General features: G+C 44.3%; 1 long non-coding RNA gene across 1 annotated transcript in view; it reads left to right on the forward strand.

Moving 5' to 3' along the window:
* LOC139057824 (uncharacterized) overlaps nt 1-21,743 on the forward strand; it is a 505,013-nt gene that overhangs the window by 464,809 nt on the left and 18,461 nt on the right. Inside the window, exon 3 of the long non-coding RNA XR_011513019.1 lies at nt 19,112-19,154. This is a non-coding gene — a long non-coding RNA (uncharacterized lncRNA). The remainder of the gene's footprint in view (nt 1-19,111; nt 19,155-21,743) is intronic.

Here is a 21,743-nt window from a genome sequence, read left to right on the forward strand (position 1 = left end):
AGAACACTAAATATTTTGGCAAAACACATTATCCGATAACTTTCCACGGTAATGCGCTTAATGTTGAATTAATGCAGCGACACAATGTGCTGTCATCCTCGAAATTAGTTATGTAAGAGACGTGTACTGCAGCTGCGCTCCTCTTACGCGCTCTGGATGGATGGATGGATGGATGGATGGAGGAATGTTAAGAGCGTCCCCTTTGGAACGGGGTGGTGGGTTGCGCCACCAAGCTCTTGCTATCATACTGCCAATGTCCTACCTAGGTTAAAAAAAAGAAAAAAAAAGAAAAAAACACGATTGCCAATGTCCTACCTAGGTTAAAAAAAGAAAAAAAAGAAAAAAACACGATGAATTTCCGTAACCAAATTTTTCTGACCCCTGTTGTGAACTTTTTGTACGTTTTTCTATGTCTTTTTTTTTTGTCGTTTCCCTACTTATCTTCCACCAATATTCCCATCGCCTCTTACTAATCTCTATTGCCGACATGTTTACTTTCCCCTGCTCTAGCTGAACCCAAGGGCTACAAGGAGGCCAGTTGTGCCTAAATCGACCGCTGGAGAGATCTCTTCCCATTCTACTAAAGAATGCTCCGTCGTTTCCCTAACTTTACCGCAGCAAACACGTGCTTATTCTTCCTTCTTATACCTCGCTTTATAAGTGCGTGTTCCAAGGCTTCCTGGTCTCGCTTCGAAAAGTAATGATCTTCCCTTTGAGTTATCATAATTTGTTTCTTTCCTGATTTCGTGTTTTCCTCTAAATTAGTTGCTCATGGCAGGTTTCTTTTCCACTGCTGTCACCCATGAGATTATCTCAGGCTCTCTGACTTTCCGTTTGACGTTCTTTGTTACTGTGCCCACCCTACAGGCCGCACACTTGCTGGTAAGCTTCCAAGTTCTTTTTCTCCACGGTGAATCAATGCTTTTCCTGTACAGACACCTCAGCCCTCTCCCAGCCCATTTACTTTCTTCCATATTCCTCAGTCGTTCTTCATAATTAATCTTATTTTGAGTTTCCCTCACTTCAAGACTAGTACAGCCTCCGTCACCCGGCACAACTTCATTTGTAAAAAAATATCCCAAACGTACTCGGCGCCATTGAGCGGCGGCACCGCGAAACCTCCGTCTGTCCACCGCAATGCATGGCGCGCCGGTGCATGCGAAAGTTGAGAAACGCGTCATGCTATAACGGGGCTCCCGTCTTGTGCTGAGCCACTTGGTGGTGCTGCCGAAAAGTCCGCGAGTGGCCTCCGAGACGAGAAGCGTGGCGCGCAGACGTCTGCGCACGCTCACTATTGTTCTCTCGCTTGACACTGGTGGCACAAACTCAGTGACTCAAGATCCGCCCAGTGCATTCATGTCGCAGCTCATTAAAACGTTGGCGTAGAAGACGTTCATTGAAAAGTGGCCCATACTCAGTGTTCTTGTGGCACAGTCTGCTAAAGCGCCGGGTTGCTGTCCTTGAGGAGCCCTCGTAACTTAAGCTCGACTCCGCCCACCATCACAGAAATATAAAGGGTCCTTTTTTCATTGTAGAGCGGCACATTAGAAGTGGCACATACCTTGTTACCCAACTTGGCGTCACATACGCTCATTGACGAGTGGTACACACCTACTACCCCATATCCAATGGCTCAAGTCGGTGCTAAATAACCCCGCTGAGACCTAGTGACACATACTCCTTTCTCGAAGTTGTAGGCTCCAAAGAGTTCAGTTGAAAAGTGGCACATATTTACAGATTTCCACATCCTCAGTGACTCAAGTTGGCTCGATGGTTGGTTTCAAACCCTGTTCTCTCAGCACAGCAGCCGGATGCGCTACCCATTCGACCACGGACTCCTAAACGAACCAGGTAAGCTAGAAGATGGTCAGGGGCAAACATACATAGCCCCGGAAAATGCGTGAAGTACCGCAAGGATGCCATCGCATCGAAAAAGAAAGTGGGCGTCCCGCGGGATGATTCGAACCTCGGCTCACCAACCTACCAGCCCGACTCTCTAACCGTTAGGCCACAGTCGCAATCCTTTTTTATTGCATGGAAATCCCAAACTTGTTTCGTGCCACCAACTACCTCTTTGAGAAGATCGCCACGTGTCGATGATGATTATGATTTCCATGCTTTAGCACATGCCAACAACAGAAGATGGGCCTAGCGTGTCTGCCTGTTCATTATTATGGTGATTGTTTTCAATCAATGGCACATACGCACGATGGGTGTCAGCCAAGAAGAGAGCTCTAAATATTGTGCCAACGCGAACTAGCACTTTGAGATTATCAAAGCGTGCTGGTGATGAATATAATTTTCGTACTTTGACACACACCTCAGCGCTGGATCGGCCAAGAAGCGGTCGGTTCACCTAAAATATATCAGAACCATTGAAGACGTAGGAGCCAATGTAAGATTTGTCGCAATGCTTAGCACGGGTCGCGAGCGCAAGTACGCGTGCTAGTTTCATTTACGCTAAATACGCAAGAATTGTTTCACATAGATTGCAACGTGTGGGTTGGGTATGCATAACTTTTTTTATGTGCTCTGTAGCTTTGTGCTCTCGTCAACGTGTTTTGTAAATATTACAAAACTGGTCATACCAGACTAGTCATACGCCCTTCCGGAAGGAGAGCATATCAGCTCCAATAGCACGAAAGAAAGCAGGCGACGTAGAGTTAAAGTGCGGAACGAAAATCCACTGACCATGACATATAGAGGTCATTACTCAGCGGCAAAATGTTCAAGCGTTTAGTATCTTCAGGGACGATAGCGAGTGCACCTAAGCGGAGCGCATGGCTTCAAGAAAATGCGCGGCCACAGTTTCTTCATCTTTTATTTAGCGTTCAAAAATAACATAAAACGCCTGTAGGAGAGTATACGCGTACAGCATGGTTCACCGCACCTGTCTAGAAGATAACAAACGAAGCATCCGTGCGAAGGCGAAATTTATTTTTAACTTAACACTGGACATCCTAAACCGCAAAGGCACAAAATATATATATATTTTTATTATCCCCCGCTTTACGATGTTTGCAGTGAACACCGTGCACCATCGACGCACCGTCCACCGTCTTCCAGCTTCTGAATTCGATCTCGGCACGGAAACAGCACAACGATGAAGAATGGTTTTTGCGGTCTAAGCCTCTTCTGTTTCACTGCGTTACGACACCAAGACGATCGGTGGACACCTTTTTTTCAAAGCAGGAGGGTAGAAACTACTGAGAGATTGTAAGATTGTAAACCATCGGTCTCACTTAAAACATTTTTCTAGGTCACGGCTCCGAGAGACAGCAATGGCAACACGGGAATAAAAGGCGCAACTTGGTGCTTTGTTTTTCACACTTCTAAAAAAATTAAGGTGCTGGCTGATATTCTGTATTGCTATTGTATTGTATTCCAATAGTAGTGTATTGTTATTCTGTCAGTACTTTTGTCCTGCGATCTCCAATTCACATGTCTTGTGCCTGGAAATATTCTGACGTCACCAAACCACCCTAAAAACTCGCCGTGTTTGACTGCCCCTTTCTCCTGTTCGTAACTACTCCGTTATATCAATATGTCACTGATTACGTGCTCTCCGCACCACAGGATCTTCCTAAAAGCATTGCATCCTCTCAATCACAACTATATAATTTCAACACAACAGCGATAATAAATACAACCATATTTCTTTAACTTAATCTACACCAATGCTTTCATCCCTCTTAAAGTTGCCCCATCGTTTTCCATTTCATCGTTTGTTTGAGCAACTTCTAGGCTTATTCTTAAGCCCCATAACTTTATACTGGCACAATAGTACTGTTTATGCACGTTTTACTGGAATATGTAGTTATGAGCTAGATATCCAGGTGTTCCTGTAAAATCACAGTTACTCGTGATATCACGACTGCTTCTGACATCACAACCACTTGTAATGACACACTAGAAATCTCGCACAAAAGAAAATTATGTAGGTTTGAACTAAGTATTTCACGGGTCAGAAGCAGGGGCTCTACTACAGCTCCACAACTGCGGATTGGTTTGCTTAGAGCTTCCTGTATTGAATAAAAAATGGCTGTGGCTTAGGTAAGGTTAAGCCCAGGATGCGAAGCATACTAGCCTTTATTTTAGTTGTTGAACCACTGTTTAGCCTGGTGAACTGCTGTTGCTTGGCTATATTTGGTTCGGCTAGACGAAGAAACAACTCATGCATTACTTCTTCGCCTTCAAGAGTGGAACGCGACAGCGTTCCCGTCGACCCGCCAAGGGGTGTAAGACAATGGGCTACAGGGCAGCGACTACGCGCCCCGCATTGGACGCGGTGAGCGTCGAGCAAAGCAGCGTTCGGCGCGGCAACGAAATGTGCGCCTGAGCAAGAGACGCACGCCTTAGAAACAGCGCGTTTCTAAGGCAACACCGCATTCACTAGAGGCGCTTTTGTACCGCTTTGAAGCGTTGTACTCGTGGCTCAGTGGTAGCGTCTCCGTCCCACACTCCGGAGACCCTGGTTCGATTCCCACCCAGCCCGTCTTGCAAGAGTTGAGCCAAAGCCACTTCTCCTCTGTCGTGACGTCACGGTGTCACGTGATTTCATGGTCACCGCCGCGCCTGAGGAGCTGGGTTGAGCCCTCGTAATATGCTTCGCATAATAATCAAACTATGAGCAGTGGACCTCGCAGTCTTCTGCAATTATGCCATGCCTTTTACGCGAGCACGTGACGGCTAGGCGAGTGAGGCAGGTTATAGAAGTCGCTCGATACATTAAATTAGACGCTTTACGAAATTGCTCATTGTATTCAAAATCCTTCAATACCTCCAAATTTACCCACGCATTGCTATGCTCTTCTCATTTCGCATGAGTTGGTTGCCAATCAATAAGCGCATATCTGGGATACTTCAACACAGCATTGTATTGTCCCCACAAAAGAAAAGAAAAGAAAGAAGGAAAAGCAAGAGTTGCATTATTTCACTTTTCTAGATCGCAAAATGGCTTTAGCGGGTAATATTTAAGGTAACTTCAAAATTTGGAAATGACTTAATGCTTAAACCTAAAGCTGGACTGTATTGTGAAAGGAGCAGATGGGCTATGCCAACAAGCGCAGAGTGCACAAGTGTATTAGCCAACTCTGTGGCTTCCGAGATTTAGGACATGACGATGTAGCTAGGTTGCCTATATGGTTTCCCCTGAGCTCCCGCGTTCCTCAAGCATACACACACTATATCCTTTCTTTCAAGGCCAAGACACCCCACACAAATACGCGGCCGAGACAATTCCGCCTGTGGGTATCCTTGCTGGGTATATAACCATGGAGGAGCTGATCTTTACTTATGCCCCCCCCCCCCCCCCCCGCCATCTGACGGGGTTGAGTACAACAAATTTCACCACACTACCGATAACTGAAAGCGTCACTTATAGGAAGAAGCTGACCGATTGCAGGGGCACAAAGGGACCACACTTACCAAGCTGTGCACAGTCGCGTTCATGTCACGACAAATCTTGAGCACTGCTTATATAAACATTCTCTTGACTGCATGACTGGGGTCGCTAGGTGACCTGGACAGATAAGTGTCAGTGGAGCTGCTCAGTGGAGTTAGACTTGGTGCTGCTGAGCTTTTCTTTATATAAATATCGCTGAGCCACTATTAATTCTTTGAGGATGTGTTGTTTTTGAGGATGAGTGTGTTGTTGGTTTCAAATGCATTGTACAAATATTCTTGGCCTCATGACATGCTGCGCATTAGCTTCTCTGTTTCTCATGTTCTGGCGTGCAGGTGCTAGCAGAAAGGCCTCAACCATGACACAAAGTACGTGAGTGGCTATTATTCTTTTCGCTACCGCAGCAAAACGACTAAAACAATTGGACGAATACACAGCAAGGAATGGCGTGGGAAACGCACATCTGGAAAGATCCAAGCCCGAACTCTCAAACGAGGCCATTTTGGCGCTCGATCGTTGGAATTCAGGAGAACAATTTATTTTGTTCTGGCAGCGCCAATTTCTGAGGAACAAACGGATCCCGATAACGCTGACTGGATAAAAAGCAGCTGCTTTTCTTTTGTTGTCTGATGCCTGTCGACTTTGACAATGCTTTGCGGAAGTATTGGGCGAAAAAGAGAAGGTGTGCCTTGCGGCCGGCTGGAACAGAAATGGGAAGGAAGGTTTTCAGAAATAAACTCGTTCCCTCTAGAATACAGTACGAGAGAAAAGCGGCAAAGTTTTGTGAGGTGGTTCGGGTGCATAAAAAAGTTGTAGTTTATTCTGGGATCGTTGAAAACAACAAACTGAGCGGCATGCGTTTAACTACTCATGCAGCGAAGTCACACACAACAGTATGCCTCATAATCGTACCGTGGTTTTCACAGGTAAAACCCCGGAATTTAAGTTCATTTCATAGATTTGTAAAAACTTCGACTTCAAATGGCCTTGTTTGTTCACGAATTGATAACCTTCAGCAATATATTGGGTTATAAATGGAAAAATTCTCAGTTATTGTACATCTTCGCGCAGTTTTCTTGCCTTCTCCATTTCGATAAACACGATTGCTCGGACATTTGGGCCAATAAGAGCAAAGAAAGCGTGGTAAATGAAGCCATAAGAACGCCTGAAGCCCGCAAATCAGAAAAATATCTATGTACTGAGCATCATTTGCGTGAAAGTAGTTTGATCACACAACCAGAGTTGCCTTTGCCATGTTTCGTGTGAAACTCTGTGCACTTAGCTACACAAAAGTTGGTTTGAAAGTGTATGCAATCGAAGGGCAACTAGTAGTTTCTCTGCGAACGCCAGCAGGAGTGCCATGTGTGTTACTCTAAGGCGGAAGGCGGAGACGATAACAGTATCTACAGCTAAAGCGGATGAGAAACCGGATGTCAAACCGGATGAGTCAGATGTCATTCAAAATACGGGTGAAAGCGCGGAATGATGTATGCGTGGCAAAAAGCGGTGCCTTTTGGTGCTTGCATGTCACTTTTCATGAAGTTTTTCTTGTTTTAAATTAGCGCGCACCTGTCTGTAGGAAGTAAAGATATTAATAATTTGGACGTTTTGAACGCATATATAAATTGACAGGAAAGGGATAGCGAGGAACAGGCTGGCAACTGCCTCCGGAAGGGACACAACGTCTGCCTGCTCTTCAGAAAGGAGGTGACAGCAACACAGAAATGGAAGATAGGAAGGAGGGGAGAAAAGAGGAAAGGAAGAGCAACAGGAGAAATCTAAATAATAAAGTAGGACACTGTACAGATCACACACCAGTAGGGCCAGTCAGTGAACGTCACGCAACTACAAAATGTTGAATGAAATAGTTTCGACGCTACAAACGCGAACCTAAGTTGGTTAACTCTAGAAAAGTAAGTAGAGCTTGATGAGCCTGATCATATTTAGACACACAACCACTGGGGTACAAACATTCGTCGAGTGACACCGCAGGCCAAGGAGATGATAGTCTCTCACTAGCGACATGCGCTGCGCACTGAAAACGGGACACTCAAATATAATATCCTGAAGTGTCTCGCAGCGACCACAGACGTCCACGATGGACTCGCCACACGTCCTCGTCTGTATAAACGTTCGTGGACGTTCTTACAGCCCACCCTCAGCTTGCGTAGTTGTGCTCTAGCGCCTCGAGGCAAGCCTTGACCGCGAACACGGGGTGGAACGTTCCATTTGCGAAGTGGTGGCCTGGATGCTGCTTAAGTAGGTAGCGACGAATCAGCAGACAAGCGTCTTGAAGCTTGCACAAAATTTCTCGGCAGTCACAGTTGTTATGAGCGCAAGTTGAAGCGAGGCGATCAGCCTCTTCATTTCCGGCAATTCCTACGTGGGAAGGTATCCATTGAGCAACGAGAGATACCTCACGTGATGAAATTCTGCTCGCAAAGTCAGTAATTCTGCGCACAAGTGGACAAATAATCTCACTGCTTTGTAACCTGCTAAGGACAGCGTGGGAGTATACACGATACACAGAAAAAAATACACAGGGCTCGTGGATAGGAGACTGGATGAGTCTTGTCTCTGGTCCTAGTGCCTTTTTACGCACTCTGTGTCGTTTAATGCGTTCATCTGGATAGTCTACCGGGAAATGTAGAGGGAGGTCAAAAAATAATTAAGGCATTGAGGAGGAGTGAAGACAATTTCTTTAGGCCCTATCAAGTGCGATAAATTCAAGCGCTATTAGAAGGGATAACCGTCTCGCCGTTGGTAATTGAACCTTATTAGATGTTCCTGATCTCCTGAAATATATATATTTTTTAAGTGGGGCCCATTGCGTTGCTGGCACATTGCTCTGAAGTATTCGACAGATCTCCGAAGCTTGCAATGCCCAGATTTCCTGGACATGTGCCTGAAGGCACATGTCCAGGCAACTGACGGGACAATGACACACGTCAGTGTCCCGAAATTGTTGAGGCTGGCCAGATATACGCACAAACTACCGCGTGTATCAGTGTTTCGTCAGTTGCCTTGACAGATGAAGAAATTAAATATCTCCTTGGGCGTTAGTATTTTTTGCGTGTGATTATGCTTGAGCTTTGTCAGCCTTTTGACTGCGCATGTGCTGTCCTCCGCTCGCTGGGAAACCTTTCATAAAACTTCAGTTGCAAGTGAGCGTCTGTCCTGTCTACTCCGTTTCTTCCAGCCCGTATTCCCGCTCAACGACACTACATGATGCACCAAGTGGCCCAATAGTTTACGCTTCCAAGTTACACTTAAAGCACAATGATAGCGGCGAACCCAGTGGGCGATCGTCGAAAATCTGATCAGCGGGTTAAGCGCGTCGGCTTTTATACATCAGTCATCGAAGGTTCCAGAGTAATCGCTGGGGCCCGCGTGGCTTCCAGAAAGTTCTACACAATTCGTGTCGCGCATACATGAAATCAAATCACATAAGGTTCGGCGACAAACGACAGCGGATAGAACCATCGAAAACATTCTATAAACTTCCGATACATGCAGATGCATCCCGCGCTCTGCGACAACACTTGTTAGGCGATGAAACGTAGTTACCCGATAAGGATAAACAAGTACACGTGTCAATATGTTCCGCTGTTCCCTCGCTGCTGCATGTATCACAGCCAGCACTGTCAGCCATTCCGATGCGGCAAGTAAATGCATTCGTGAAAGACACTCCTAGCCATAGTCAGCAGAGAACAATTGTTTCGATTCGGGATAGTCCAGATGGAATACGTAGTCGTAGGGATGGGTCCAGGCGGTGCAGTTGAGTACGTCGGAAATTGGCGTGTTCTACATGGATCGTGTGGCATCACGAGCTAGTATGTGGAGCTTTGTTGCTGCGTCAGTTCTTGAAAGGAGGATAGGTTCCTTCATAGCATCTACGTGAGCCCTCCTAGCAACTTCATCGGCATGTTCATTGCCCATGATGCCGCACTGGCCTGGGAGCCACTGAAAAGTGATGTCATGTCCTTTGTATACTAGGAGGTGATATAGCTTTCTTATTTCAAGCAAAAGTTGGTCTTTTGGCCCTTAACATATAGCGGATAGCAGACATTGCAGGGCTGCCTTGGAATCAGTAAATCTACTCCAGTTTCATGGTAGATATTAAAGAATCATTCAAAGTGCGGTGCGAAGTGCAGCAAGCTCCACAGCAATCGACCTTGTCCGGTGAGAGGTTTTAAACTGAATGGTCACAGCTTTTTTAGGGAAGATGACAGCTCCTGCAGACCCGTCCACAGTTGTCGAGCTGTCAATGTAAATGTTAAGGTATTCCTTGCGCTGGCGGCGAGAATCGTGCTTTCGTGCTAATTCCTGTTACAGAGAGTGAAACTTGTGAGTGAGCCAAACACCAAGGAGGTACCAGCAGCCTCTCAGCAGGCTTATTATCTTCTTGGAGACCGTCACGGTACACCTATGTCTTCTGGCAAAAGGAGGCACTGGGCCGGCATTTTGACAGCGCAGTGAGGTGGCGGTAATGGTTGCGGGAAATGTGCCTGATGTGTGCTCTCAGCTCTTACAATGTCATATGAGTTGTGATTGGGTAATCTTGGACTTTCGTAATTATTTCCACTGTGTAAGTGCAGTGCGGCAATCCAAAACATACCCTTAGTGCCGGCGCCTGAGCGCTCTCGAGTGTGCGGATGTTACTTCAGCAGTTGCTGCTCAGTACAAATCAGCTGTATCTCAGACACCCCCAAAACAGGGTCCTGTAGAGTTCTAACGTCACGTGCATCACCGTACCTCGCGTTTTCTTTCCAATAAGTATTAAAAAGGCGTGAAAGGGTTGTTAGACTTTCATTCAGGTAAGCCGCATGGGGACTCCAGCTGAGGTGTAGATCAATGATCACCCCTAATAATATGTGCGTCCTGACGTAGCAGAGGTTTTCCCCATTAATAAATATGGTGTAGGATGCCATTGGCCTCCGCGCAAACGCGGCCAGCGCACATTTCTCAGGTAAAATATGGAGGCCGTATTCGCTTAGATACACCGATATTGAAGGCGCGGCTTTTTGGAGCCTGAGGACGTGTTACACCAGCTGTCCAACGCAGATGTCACCTGCGCAGATGTCAACGGCGTCTGAACAGCACTTGGTATGCGTTCCACGAGACTAACAAGAATAAGGCTGAATAGTGTGGGACACAAGACATAACCTTGGGGAAGACCACGGCGTGTGTATAATGTTGAGAGGTCGCACCGTCATTGGTCTGCACAAAATAAGATCTGACATGTAAGTAGTTGCGGGTCCACCGGTACAATCGGCCACCAAGGCCGACAGATTCAAGAGAATCAAGTACAGCGCCATGAACAGCATTGTCATAAGCTCCTTCTACGTCGAAAAACATAGCGACCGATAACCGTTTACGTCTCCTTTGATATTGAGCGTAAGTGGCCACATCGATGACATTATCAATGGAGCAGCGGAGACGTCATACCGTGTTCTTTCGTCTTTCTTTTTTCTTTAGGTCAGAAAAGGGAAAAATGAAATGGCTTCGTTATGAGATTCTTACTTTCATAATTCTATCTGGCACTTTCAGGTATGACAGTTTCAAAACTGCGCATATTTAAAACGAATTGGGCGGCATTTTTTAATTCCAAAGCACTTGTTCAACTACGCAGAAATTTCCCGTATAATCTAAGGCACACGTGCTTAGCGCGAGTGCTTATTTCTCAAATGGCTTTTCTTTTGGCAAATCAGAAAATATGTAGCACGAAGTAACCTTCCGTTGCAAATAACGCTTAAATTTTGGTATTTTTTTGCTTTTGCTGACTGCTGGTCGTCCCCCTTTGCGTACTTTTGAACAGTGTTAAGAGTGGGCTAGTGTAATGCTTGCTTATGTGTAACAGTGTTTCCACTCGACTGAGCTCGTGTAAGTGCACAGCTTCTTTCTTTTTTTCTTTCTATCTTTTTTTGCGGGCTTGTCACTTATCGACAACATGATCGAAGACTCATTAGCCCTCGCGTAGATGCTGCTTTCATTATGGAGCGTCTGCCTATTATTTCCTCGTTACTAGGGAACACATGTTTTACTCGCAGTTCTCGCACTTCTTAATTAGGCAGCTGCATTTGGTGCGTGCAAGTAAGACGTTAGGCATAGGATGGTAAATACAGCTCAGGGCCCAAAATAATAGCAACGATGTGATGCATAATGTACGAGTACAACTGGGTTTCAGCTCTGTACCCATTGATTCTGGAAGATTGGTTATCCTAAGAGACGACACTGCTTCTAAAGCAGGGCATGTACTTCCTGAAAAATAAGGTGCACGATTTTTTTTATGCTTTGTGAGTAACGTTACATAACTTTCATTTTTGCTTCTCGCAGAACAAAAGTGACTTAAAATCTTCACCACCTGCTATTGTGGATGCATATACTGGGAATTATTTTTAAAAAACGCAAGCTGTATAATGTTTGCTAAATGGTTACCGCACAAATCGGGTGGCAGCGGAAGTCTCAGAGGATATTGAAAGCGGGAGCAAATGCTTAACTTGTGCACATAAGACACGAAATAGACGTGGTTCGCTGTTTATTCACGCTAATTCACGAAAAACTGCCATGGCGAATAGAAATTTACCTGGAAGCTGAGGCGAATTGTCGTCGATGTGTTTGTTGTTTCTCAGTGAAATGGAGCAGCTCACTCTAAGGGATCGGCCATGTATTGGGCGATACGAGGGTTAAAGCAATTGAAGATGCTGCACTGCTTCCCGTCTCATATAGTAACACATCATTTTCGGCATACCAGGCCTCGAGCCGTGGCAGGACTGACGCATTTACGGATCGGGATGCTTCGCCCATGGATGGTCAACATATTTAAATATTGCATTCTTAAAGTAGAATGAGTTAAGTTGGCACTGTAATATCAACATTTTCTTCAACGAGCCAGGGCTTCATATCAGCAATATCTACGAATCGTGGCAATTATGGTGACTGGAGTAGTCCCGTGTTTGACTTGAGTGCTTGGATTAAATAAATAGCGAGGAAGGCGCATGGTCCTGCTTGCTTAGTCTATACATTTGTATTGCTTATTGGAGAAGGACGCTCTTTTGTTTAGTGACACGATAGGTGCATTTATTACGCATGCATTCAACGACAGTTAATGGCTGCCTACTATGCGGTTCACATGCTTTCTCGCTTTTCGCCAGCAACAAAAAAAATTTGTGGGATATGTTCGACTGAAGTGCGTAGAAATATCAGAAGGACAAACAGGCCATGAGTAAACACGACTCTGGCGAGCGCTTCGTCGTCCATAGTACACAGCTCTGTCGGCGATGATTCCCTATTTGAGAGAGCGAGATAATTACAGAAAACGAAAGAGCGAAAGAAAGAATCGGAAAGAAGACATAAAGCAACAGGTTCTTGGTGTGTTTTTTCTCAAGGCACTTTTTTTCCTCCATCAAAGGCATTACGTATGGTATCTTTGGCTGGTTGTTTCAGAGCGCCCTAGGGCACTCTCGCAACCAGCATTGCTCTTGACTGGCCTGAAGAGAGCGCACTCTCTCCGTTCGGCTGGTTCTTTTCGATAGCTCTCCTGCCGCGTCGATTGCTCTCGGGTGCTTCAAGCAGTGTCGTCGGAGCAGTCATTGAGATGATAACGTTTCCAGCAATGTCATCTCAACACAGCGCCGCTGCTGTTGGTGACGGTCAGCCGTAACCTGGGAAATCTTGGCTACTGCATGCTGGCGACCCAATGAATGCTCGTACTATCGGCACGTCTACCCTTTTTCTCAGCAACGCCGGGAGGTGTGGCTATAGGTGAAATCAGACGTTTTGCTGTAGTGACGTGGTTTCGCACCTGCCGTTTCCTCCTTCCAGAGCGAGTCATTGCGTGCTTGTCCTCTGCCTTTGAGTTTGATCTGTGCGACTCTTATGGGACGGGGGGGGGGGGGAGGGTAGGGGGGAGACCAGTGGAGCATACCATTGGTGTACCGAACAGATGCTGAAGTGAAGCATGGCAAGTACCGAGAACACGCTATTACGGTGGTTTAGCACAATGTTAGCTCGCTGGAGCAAACAAACATGTTTCTTTCCTGCACGATTCGAATACTATATCTCGATAGTAAAAAGCCGAAAATGTTGACGTCATCACCACGCAACCTTGCACACGAGGCTCTTTTGAGCGCAGACAGCCTCTTTTATATGACTGTGCGCTCTTGTCTCATTGTGGAAACATCGTGAAAGCAAGCGAAAACGCTCGGAAGGGCCCATTATCTTGGCGGGGAAGATGACGACAAAACCATGGAGAGCGAACACTGACAGCAAGCATGCTACAAAGCATACTGGGAGCCATCTGTGGTGGGACGGAGCAAGCACCTCGTTTTTCGAACGTTCATTTTGCCTCCGATGCCACTGAGTAGGCAGTACTTCATTTTTTATCCTTTCTTGGTGTGCTGTCGACCGATGGTACGGTGCCGGCCAATCACGGGAGGGTAAGCGAAAACTCTGAAAGCGAGATGCTTGGGCGATCAGGCCCCTGGACCTACTTTTCATTCCACCATTTTGCTAAGTTCCCGGCCAAAGATGGCTGCCGCCTAAAAGCGCTGCAAGTTCAGGCCTCTTGCTTAAAATCAGAGACAATAAGCATTGGTATGCTAAAAATTGGCTCTATTATTGTGGCATCGGACCTAGAGATTCCAGAGGTGGTTAGTGGCTAGCTGCACTAAAGAGAGAGGCGCGACGCGCAAGGTGTAAGAGAATAAGCACTTGTTCGAACTGCATTTTACAGCAGAGTAGCAGAGCTGACAGATACGACGTCGCAGGCAGGCAGAAGAAAAAAAAACAAAAATTTGTGGAATACTCGTATACCGCGAAATCACTTCAATTTCTACCTTCCTTTCAGCTGGCAAAAATACCAACTTCCAGAGTGCAGATTCCATCACAGTCATGTGGTGCAGCATTGATTTTATTGTCTCCTGAAAATCTAACTAGACTTGGTAACCGACGAGGCGTGAAGAATTTTGACGCGTAACTCATTTTATGACCGGCACGACGGGGCTGTCAAACAGCCATTTGAAAAACGACATGTCATTCCTGCGTCGGCCCTTTTACCCAACACTTAAGTGATGCTTACTCTGCTTCTTGTGGCCACATAAAACGGTAGACATCCGTCTTCTGCTCGTGAATGTCACAGGCGCCGATGGACGTCGGTAGCTGTGGTAAATAAACATATGCATGTGCTTTTAAGGCAAAACCAAAGCAAGAAGAAAAAAAGGAACGAGAAGGTTGCCTTACTTTTCTTCATTCAGGTATTCAAAAAGATCAGCTGGGAGAACAAATATTTATTACATATTTCAGAGCAGATGTTCACAATCCTTGGCACGGAACTGTTGTCAGTGCAGAATACGTCTCCGTAGCCATTTGTTCTGGTCTAGAGGAAACGGCTGAAAGCGTTCATTTGTTTACTCTCGACCATTCAGAAGTGCGCGAGCCGGTGAAACGTTGCTGCTCCGATCAACAACACATGTACCTCTACTTCCGTAAATCGACTTTCTCGTAAATCATGAGCACCAGTCTCCCGCTAGATATCGGTGTACAGTTTCAGCTTTAAGAAAAACAAAAAGTGATGTCACTTGGCTGTAGCTGGTGGGAAATATTTAATGAAATAGCATCTTCAGGCGAAGACAACGAGCTTAGTCACTTTTGTCGGGTCATATTTTTCTGCCAGCTTTGTCGACCAATCATAATGAACAGCCCATGTAGGAACCGTACTTGTCCCGCTATCTTTGGGGAGAAGTCGTCAGTAAATATGAAAACCTGCAATGTACTTAAAACTTATTCCCCAATGTCGCCCCAGCGTCCACCAGAGGCATTCATTACATCTTGGGCCCATTTATTAGTAATGCACACCAACACATACACATGATCTTCTCAACCTGCCAGTTTCAAGCGTTCGGCAATACTACTACTTCACTCCTCTCTTCATTGCATCAATAATGTCTCAACGACTTGAGGAACAACACTTATGCTCATTAAGTGTTCTCACTTGTCGATTAATACATTCACACGTTGTCAATTATTTCGCATATCATGTATGAAAAGTTCAGAGTAGCTTTCTTGAGCGGAAAATTTACATTGAGAACGCGAAGCTAATCATGATTATTAATATTAAGAAAAATGCTTATAACAATGCTCAAGATATGTGAGGTTTTATTGAGATACTGTTCACGAGGCTAACCTGGTAAATAAATGAATAAATAAATAAATAAATAAATAAATAGAAACCAGAACGCTTCATACAAATTTGACGTCATCTAGCGCTTACCTGAAGGGAATTAACAATCTCTGCGGAACTCTAATTCTACGGTGTTTTCTGCACAGTTCTCAGTTGTTTCTAAATTAATTCCGTATTGATGAAGTTATTGTACCACTTTTGGAAGTTTGTGACAAAGCATTTTTGCTAACCTAAGGCGTGTAAAGGATATTTTCAAGATACCATCACTGCGTGACTAATAAGACCTTGCGCGAGTGGTGGTAACTCTGAAAGTCCGTCTGAATCCTATGTATATTTTCTGGCTAGGTTTGATAGGCACAAATTATGCACAAACATGAGATTGTATTTTGTAAATAGGGGTTTTGTTTGCGCAGTTTTTTCAACGCACGCAGTGTGATGAGGGGCTTTCTTTTGTAATATAAGCAGGTGGTTCAGGTTTGTTAGCGTGGTTGTGCCGTAGACCAGACAGCAATGCTTTCAATGCAAAAAATTGTGTATTATAAATATGAAGGTTAACAGGTTATGGTAAGTGCAATTTCAATTTCGCCGGAACTCCTACTGTCGTTCATATCTGCTCAGCAACACGGTTAACGTCCATGTCCCAAGACAGATACGTTTGAAAAAAAATACATCAAATGACTTTACGCAGTCAACAATTTCTATGCGTGAATTCCCTAAGATTAAAATGGATACTGCAGGTGATTGTCGAAGTGTGAAGGTAATAGATTTCGATTTACCTATGTTAATTTTGAGAGAATACATTACGCACCACTTGTGTAATCGTGGAGAGCTTCATTAATATTGCTTTAAGAGTTTCATAACAATGTCTGCGAAAAGAAATGGTTGTATCATCTGCATAATGTATGTGCTCTGCGCCGTAGTTAACTTGTGTAACACCTTTGATGTAGAAGTTAAGTAGGCGTGATGCAAGCATGCTCCTTTGGGGGTTTCCTCAGGTAACTGCTTTGCACAGCGGTAAATTGCCCGGAATGCAAACACATTGCATTCTTTATGTTGCAGGTAGTATGTCATAAGCGCGTGGTGTGTCTCTAAGGCCATATATTTCAAGTTTTTTTAGTAAGTGTCGAATGGTTTAGATGGTCAAATGCCTTCGAGAAGTGAGTCTGAATACCAGCTATCAAGGGTTTTTCATCTGACGCTTTTAGAATGATTTCTTTTTGCATGACAAAGGCAAGTTCTGTCGATCTCCCTTTTCTAACTCCTGAATTGGGTAGGGTTTATCAAATTGTACATGTTGACAAACCCAATTACTGTTGTGTACATGAACGCAGGCAGTATGAAGATCAGCCCATAATTTGATAAGTTGGTTTTTTTCTCCACCAATAGCTTCTTGTCATTGGTATTTTCTTCGGAATAACAGCTGTCGAGAGAGAAGTATAAATGTGCATGAGCTATGGCAGTTTGATGTCAAGAATGTACTTTATTGGCCTGGTTTGAATGTTGTTATTATACCTTTGGTTGTTTTAAGAGATTTATATACGTTATATATTACACTCTCAATTGTGGGATCCATATACATGCTAATGGAATTTCTGTAGATGCGATTTATTGCCTCCGGAGGATGAGAGCTAGTGACTGGATTCACTGACTAATGATTAAATTCTTCTGTTTATTCAGCTCTTTGTTTAGCTTGCTTGTTCAGCGTTATTTCACGAATCTCTGCTTTTTTGGATACCCACTTTAGCAGTCCAATAATTTTGCTCCACATCAAGTCCAATTTCTCTTTATTCCTGATATCGAAGTAACTGTAGAAGTAGACAGTTTTGAATTCCGTAACGAGGCATCACTTTTTTGTTTCTGTACCCGAATGATGTCCTAGTCGGCAGTGTTACTCGCTTGGAAGTACCTATTGTGGAGTTTATCTTACGTTTTAATCATGTTAAGGCACCCCTTATCTACCCAGGTCTGGAGCGTTTATTTTGCTTTTGTTTTCCTTTTTTTAGGTGTTATATATGGAAATGACTGTCAGTATACGCTAAGAAATAGGCGTAAAAATTAATCATAGGCATCGTCAGAGGTGTGAGATGTATACACGGCACTTCATTTTCTTTTCTTTTATTATGAAAGTCCTTCATTCTTATTTTTCATAAATATCTTGAATTCTTTTCTTTTGGGGAGATGTCGTACCGTCCAGATTAAGCCCGTTCATCAACAAACAAAAAATGCGTAAGTGATTGCTAATTCACGGCGCCAATACAGCACCAATAACTTTGTGGTCTGCTGGGTTGGTGATAAATGAATTATTTATGTATTAGTTATCTTTCTTTGTCCCTCGAGTGGAATCTCTAATCACATTAGTCGAACAGTATGAAGATGGTATTGTGTGTAACTTGTGTTTGAGTAATTCAGCACTTTTATTTAAAAGTACCAGGTCATTTTCACTTACACAGTTCAATAGGCTTTCCAAATATGCAAAGAATATATCGACAATTCCATCTGGAGGGTATTGCGCTACAGCTACAACATATTTGCGTGAGATCATAGCTAGGCACTCTGCATTATGTGTTATAAAAGAAAATTCGGGAAGTAGGTCACAACTAACCCGGTTTTTGATATTCAGTATAACGCTCCTTTGGAAACGACAATATCAAGTTTGTAAACTTATTCTTCCTCGCCACGAGTGACTGCAGAACGCTCTGACATATTGGGGTCATTTTAAAGCACCTTTAATGCATAGTGACCTCAACTGAATGCGCACAGCAATATTTCGTTTCTGATCGTCTTCTACGTACCTTGAACATCGTCTTTGCCTAGATTTTCTTTATGGAAGTGTAAAAGACGACAAAAAATAGAAAAATAAAACGCGAAATATGTGCGGATACAGTGCTACCGGCAGGGTAAAAGTGAAGAGGTACTGTGTAAATTGTCGACTTTTTCTTATTTGTAACCTCTTTTTTTTCTGGAACATTTGATGCAAAGGCAGCGCAGTTCGACCTACTTGTTGAAAAGTAATTGTCACTCTGCAGGGCTTTTGAAAGTTACACATTTGCGAAAGGGAGCAATTTGCTTGCGTCATGGTACGGTGTCAATTTATTATTCAAATGAGTCTCGCTTCCAGACTCATCGCAGCGTTGGACATTCATTGCCCGTATAATATTTAGAGCTCGTACTGTGAAAAATGGTGAAAGTGCAATGCGTTGGGATAGTGACTTTCTCCTATTTTGCCTTAGGAATCACACAGCGCAAGAAATTTGAAGAGCACATAGAACAGAATGGCCGCAATTTAAACAGCGCTAGGCGTGATATTTTCTTTTAGAATAAGAACAGGAACAGCGCAACACAGGACGAGCGAGTAAGCAGGACAGAGCGCTGTCCTGCTGTCCTGTGTGGCGCTCTTCCTGTTTTTATTCTAAAGATGAACCAACCAGCCCCATTGAAGACACTGCGAATATTTTCCGTACTCTCGCGTCTCAACTACTGCATTAACAACTGGTAAGTAATCAGATAATTCGTTTTTTTTATTTCAGGAGGAATAGAAGAGCAGCACTGCTAGCTTGATGTTCGAAAGGTGTAAGTCTCTCTTGTGTTTTTCTATCCCACTGCTTTTTTTCACTTAGGTGCTGCTTTCAATTCCGCTCTACCTACTGCTGCTGTTTAGGTCAGTTTTTTTTCGCTCTTTGTAACTCTCTGCTAACACATCGATACTGATGTTTTCGTTTTGGAAAGCTTAGTATCGGCGGTGTTCCAGGTCATGGAGACAGACATACCTTAACGGTGTTTAACCGGCTTCTACTCGACTTTCTAGCCGACACACTTTGTACTTCGAGATGCACGGCTGTTATAGTTAACATTTATCAGCTCTATGAAAAAAATGCAATGCCGAGAACAATAAGGGCTTGACGCTGATTTTGACTACGTATGTCTCATATCTGGCGCAAGGCACAAGACGTCCGCAAAATTGGCGGGATTTATGGTCTATCTTCAATTTTGCAATCACATGTGATCAAACTGTTATTTCAAAATATGATTATCCACTTTTAGGTAAGTAGCTTTTAATGGCCCCGCTGTGCGCGTTCTTCATAAGCTAACTTCTTCCCATTCCTCAGCTCCGACACAGCAGCAGTCACGACAAGTACATGAAAAGGAGAAACTGTCATTCATGTCCGAGTAGCACGAAGCTAAAAAGGAAGCGCATGCGAGTTTTTCCTGAAAAGAGGTTCGTCGTTAACGAAAATTTCGCCCTGGTGCGGTCGCTCTACCATTTCAGTTATCCAGGATGTTTTCTCAGAAACCTGTACAGCTCTCCTGTGTAGATTCGTGCTGTTTTGAAGGTTTCCTGTTCTTTTTTCTTTGATAAAACTTGCTCGCACACTTCCGCAAATAAGATTTCATTAGACGCACTGAAGATTTCCGCAGAAGGGATGGGCAAAGATCGTTTCGTCGCTTAGTGTGATTAACACATTTTTCCTCACATCGTTTCCAACTGGAAATGACGTCTCGGAAAAACATAATCTCTTCATCCCCTGTTACTCTGCATTTTATAATCACTTTGTCTTCGCTAAAGCACCCAGCATATCAACATGCGTGACAGTAGTTATGGGTTTGTTTACATTCGAACGCGGAATTCACATTTGATGCAGCTGCACAGACTTTTGCGAAAGAAATATGACTTTCAATATCTTTGCTGCGCTGAAAGGACAGAAAAATAAATGATAGTTTGAAAACAAACGACAAATAATTGGGGGGGGGGGAGGGGGGCGTTGACAAAGTACCGCGAGCATAGCTGAGGTGAAGGGTGCCTTAGTTTTTGCAGGAGCACGTCGTCTCTAGTTTATTGCTCGCCATGACGATGAATCAACGAGTATTTATCGCGCACACAGAGAACGTCGTCTAAGGCTGTATAGAACGCTGGCCCTGTGCGTCTTTAACCGGAAAGTACACACATGTGCATGCAGTGATTGCGCCCGCGCAAACAACGGAGACCTAGTTTAGAGAAGCACTCCCCAACGGCCGGCATCGACCACCCGCTTCTAAAGAGCGAATCACATCCGTGCCGCGAATAGAGCCCAGTGAGTAACGCCGAATGATTTTAAAACGCTTTACACACATTGTGACTTTCTATGCGTCTATAAGGAAAGGCTGCGCAATGTAAGTATACTGCGCTGTCGATCTTATGTGCTATGCTAACTACGCTTTTGAATGATCCCTAAGATGCGTGCGAAGAGGCCGTTGATGGCCATTTTCTTATGCCGATTAGACTGCGTTTTTTTTCGCCCTGCACGCATTAACCACCGAAATGTGCTGCGCTGCGGGAACAAATGTAATATGAAACTTAATTCCTTTTTAGTTTCAAATTTACGTACCTTACCCTATTCATGGCAGCGAGTAAGGGAGGTTACAGCAGAAAATAAGGAGTAAGAAAAGTAAATAAACGTGCAATTATTATTAATAATCTTGCGAAAAACATCTGCTAACATTATAAAGAGAAAGAAAAGCAGGGTATCATTGTTTTTTAAAGGACACACCACGCTTACTCCCTTGCAGGGGAGAGAGAAAAGGAAAAGAGAAGAAGGAAGTAAAGGAAGAAAGAAAACGGAGTGGTAAAAATAACATATCGCACAATCGAGACAAAAATTCCAGTACAGCTACCAGGGGTGATGAAAAAGAACAACTCTGGGGTTTAACATGCCAAAAGCAAGCTATGATAATGAGGCACACCGTAGAGAGGGACTCCGGTATAGTTGTGGCCACCTGATGATCCGTAACATGCACTAAAAGCACAGCACCCCGGCATTTTTGAATTTCGCCCCATCGACATGCGGCTGCCATGGCCAGAATTTGAAGCCGTGCCCTCAGGCTTAGCAGAGCAACGCCAAAGTCGCTGCGCCACCACGGCGAGGGGGGCAATGAACTAATATTACTTGCAGTGAAAGTATTCATGAAAAAGTACTTTTTCCCTAGCCGATTTGCCAACACGGGGCTCAACTATGGAACGATACGTCGTTGGCTATGTTGGGCGTCTTATCTCCCTTTGACTCGTTGCATGGTGACACTGGTAGTGGTGGTGGAGATACAAGCGACGTTGCAACCGACAGGCTAATAATGCCGGTCAAGGGAAGACTCACAGCAGGTACCTTTGCACCGTTTAAATAAGCATTA

Source organism: Dermacentor albipictus, chromosome 3 (assembly GCF_038994185.2).
Source record: "Dermacentor albipictus isolate Rhodes 1998 colony chromosome 3, USDA_Dalb.pri_finalv2, whole genome shotgun sequence".
NCBI lineage: Eukaryota > Metazoa > Arthropoda > Arachnida > Ixodida > Ixodidae > Dermacentor > Dermacentor albipictus.